This window comes from Panthera leo, chromosome A2 (assembly GCF_018350215.1).
Source record: "Panthera leo isolate Ple1 chromosome A2, P.leo_Ple1_pat1.1, whole genome shotgun sequence".
Classification (NCBI taxonomy): domain Eukaryota; kingdom Metazoa; phylum Chordata; class Mammalia; order Carnivora; family Felidae; genus Panthera; species Panthera leo.
The window spans coordinates 32,214,329-32,218,763 of record NC_056680.1 but is presented as its reverse complement, the minus strand read 5'-3'; positions in this window follow the sequence as shown (position 1 = coordinate 32,218,763).

Below are 4,435 nucleotides of genomic sequence, written 5' to 3'. Positions count from 1 at the left end.
GATGATCCATCAACTGTGCGTGCAAATGTTTGGAGGATTTTCACTTCCTTTCAATTAGGAGCCGGCTGTTCTCAAAGGATCCCCCTGCCTCCACGGCCCAATTTTTTTTCCAGAGCAGACAGCTAGAATTTCATCTCACTGTCAGAGCTAGGACTCTGGGAAAAAGTAACCCGGTAGGAAAGAGGTAACTGACAAGGAAAAGTTATATTCCAGTAGGCTGATGGGAGCTGATAGGGTTCCAGATGTTCTCCAGACATACCTAGAAGCTAATTCCGGGTTTCATATTCCCATTTGGAGATTTCTAGTCTCTTCTTCATTATCATTTCCCAGTAGAATGTATTGGCTCCTTTTTATTCCCTTAAAAAGTAATCCATGTTCATTGCTCACAATTGCAACTATACAAATGAGCAAAACGATAAAAATAAAAGTCACTCATAAAACCACTATTCAAATAGAATCATAGTTAATATCGTAATGTATTTCTCCTATCTTTTTTCCTTGCATAAATATTTGTAGTTTATTTTAAAATACTGGAATGTCTGTGCATAATGTATCATAAATATCTTTTTCCACCTCACTGCACACCTCACTTGTCTTTCGTGCCATGGCATCTTCTTCTGTGATCTCATTTCTGGAGGCTGTATGAAATCCCGTCCACAGGTCTGTGTGTGTTGATATTTGATCCGTCCCTTCATGCAACTCAAAGTAGTGATTGAATGTTTCATATTGTTGCTTATTATAAACAGAACTATGGTTAATACCTCTCTGACTAAGTCTTTGCACATACCCTTGACTTTCTCTGCTTCTTTTCTTGAGAGATAAACCCACAGAAAAGTGCATAAAACATTTTTGCAGTTAGTTGAATAATGGTAAAAATGGGCATCCATGATTGAATGACAGTATGAATGTCATACTTAATGCTATAGAACTGTATGCTAATAATGGCCAAAAGGCTAAATTTCATGTTCTATATATTTTACAAAAAGAAAAAAGGAAAGGAAAAAAAGAACACTGATATAATTACTATGCTGAGCCAGAAAAAGATCATTGCCCCAGCCCATGAGCCCATCACAGCTCCCTCAGCCTCTCCTGGAGGTAACCACCATTATGGTATCTTTCTCTTCATCTTAGTTTTACCTAATATGAATGAAGACCCCAAAATATATGTTTCTGAATTTTTATCAAAATGGAATCATAGTTTTGTATGTGACTTCTTTGGCTCAGTATATGCTCACAAGATTTATTTGTGTCATGTGTCCCTTTACATTGCTGCATGGCACGGCATGTGTGCATATACTGTTAATTTATCCATTGTACCCAAGGTGGATATCCCAGGTTAGATCTGCTGCAGTCTACAATCATCCTAGGGCACATACGCACCCATTTCTCTAAGGTACACACCCAAGGTTGAAATCACTGAGTCATGGGATAAGTGTATCTTTAACTTGAGTAGATACCCAAGTAAGTGATTACATTATTCATACCAGCTGTGTATGAGAATTCCCAAAGTTCTGTGTTCTCCAAACATTTGGTGTTTTCAGACTTAAAATTTTTTTTTCTCAATCCAGTAGATGTACACAATGGCATTTCATTTTGGTTTTTATTAGCATATTTTATATTATGAGGTTGAGCACCTTTTCATATATTTCTTGATTGATCGCTTGGATTTCCTCTTTTGTAAAACAAAAGACTTGAATCTTTTGCAGAACTTTTTATGTTGTCTTGCCTATTTTTTTCTTAAGGTTTTGGGAGAGTTCTTTTTGTTTTCTGAGAACAAGCCTTTTGTTGGTTATGTGTTACCCCAATATATAGATTTCACTCTCTTAATGGTATATTTTTTTACTGTAGCGAAATATATAACCCTTTCCATATTGTCCTTTGTATTTTAAGACATTCTTATCTACACTGCATTCCTGAAAACATGGTTTATTCTCTCCTATATGAGTCAGAAACTAATTGGAATTATTTTGTATGTTGTATTATATGGAAATATATAAATATTTAAATTATAAATTATATAATTTAAATATATATTTATAAATATATCTTTCTTATAAGCATAAATATATACATATATGTAAATATATATGTATATATTCTATAATTATATATACATATTTGGTATATTATGTACATGATATATATATTTATATTTATTTCCACATAACATATTACTATTATATATAATATATATTCCATAATTATGTGCACATATTCCACATATATATTTATATATTTCCTTCTTCTTTTTCAAAAAACATGGATACCCAATTGTCTCAGCAACATTTATTGAAATCTTTCCTTTCCCTCCCAAACTGCCATGCATGTGTCTTACAACAAACGCCCATATTACATGCATGGGTCATTTCTGGGTTTGCTGCTCCTTTCCACTGGTCTGTTTACCTATCCTGATCTACAGTTAATTCTGATATAATAATTCTTGATCCCTGGCAGGGCACGTTCCCATACTACTGTTGTTCTTCTTGCCTATATTTATCCTTGGCAATTCCGTATACATTCTAGATTCAGCTTCTCATATTGTTGAAAAATCTGGAAACATAATTGGGATTATATTGGAGGAGAATTTAATCTTTATAATATTGATGCTCTCAATCTGTGAGCATTTATTTAGGTCTTCTTTAATGTCTATTAATATTTTATAATTTATTCATTAGAAGTCTTAGAACTCTTCTGTTAGATTTTTTTCTTACACATTTTTGATGCTATTATGAATGCTATATTTTAATTTTAATTTTTTGTTTGCTAGTATATAGTACAGTTGATTTTTTATATTGATATCTAGAAAAGATGTTTAATTATTGTATTAATACATGTAACATATCTATAGTTTGGGGAGGTTTTATATATATAAAATCATACCATTTTTAAGGGACAGATTTTTTTTCTTCCTTCTTCATCTTTATGGCTTTTCTTTTTTTTCTTTCTTCATTCATTTGTTCTTTTTTCTTTTTTTTTTTTTTTTTTGACTCGCTGCGCTGACTAGAACCTTCTGTATAATTCTTACTAGAAGTAATAGTGAGGAGCTTTGTCTTTTCTTGATCTGAGAGTAGGAATATACCTTCAAGTGAAATGACTGCTGGGGTTCTTTTTGTGGCTCTACTTTATCAAATTAAGTAAATTAGGTCCCTCATATTCCTAGTTTGCTCCAGGATTTTCTTTTCTTTTCTTTTCTTTTTTTTAAATCCTGAATGAGTGTAGAATTTTTTTGTCAAATGCCTTTTGCGTTTCTGCATCCTTGGAAATCATCGTATGAATATTCTCTTTTAATGTTTTGGTTATCTATTACATCATAAGAAGCCATGCCAGTATTTAGTGGATTAGAAGAACCACCATTTTGGTGGACCTTCCACATCTGTGGAATGAGAGGACTTAGCAAGATGACTGTTCAGCTCCTGTTACTTGGATGCTCTCATGCAGTCACGGGGAGAAAGTGTCTGGGGCTGGAGTCACGTGAAGCTCAGCTTGGCTGTTGGAGCATCTTACATGGCTCATTGCGTGTCTGGCATCTCAGTAGAGATGGCTTGCAGTCCCAGTGCAGCTGAGATGTTGGGATGGCTGGACCAGTCTTTGTCCACAGTCTTAGGCCTTTCTCTCTCTCTCTCTCTCTCTCTCTCTCTCTCTCTCTCTCTCTCTCTGGCTTCCGGAAGTTCTCTCCAGCTGGATAGCAGACTTCTTACATGGTGATCCAATGTGCACAGCAGGAGCTGCCTGTCTTTCCTAAGGCATGTTCCTGGAATTGGCACAGCACCGCTTCTGCCACATTCAGTTGATTAAAATAAGTCACAAGCCAGCCCAGATTCAGTGCCAGAAGACTATGCAAGGATATGATGCCAAGAGGCCATCTCTAAGACCAGCTACCACAACATATTAATGTGGTGAATTACATCAATTAGATTTTCTAATGTCTTCTAGCCTTGCATACTTGGGATAAACCTAAGTCAAAATGAATTCTTCTCGAACATAATATATAACTTGTTTAGCTTGGCTAATTTTTACTTTTCCCTCACAATAAATGTCAAGAAAAATTGGAGGTATCCTTGCCCTCAAAAAGAATCCAAGAATACTCTTATATGAAAATACTTGAATGGATGAATCTAGAGGGTATAATGCTAAGCAAAATAAGTCAGAGAAGGACAAATACCATATCATTTTACTCATATGTGGAATTTAAGAAACAAACAACAACAACAGCAACAACAGATGAGCAAGGGGAAAGGAGACAAACCAAGAAGGCTACCATTTTAACTATAGAAAGCAAACTGATAGTTACCAGAGGGGAGGTGGGCGGGGGGTTGGGTGAAATAGGCAATGGGGATTAAGGAACACATGCGTGATGAGCACTGAGAGATGTATGAAGTGCTGAACCACTATATTATACACCTGAAACCAATATAACACTGTGTTAACTCTACTG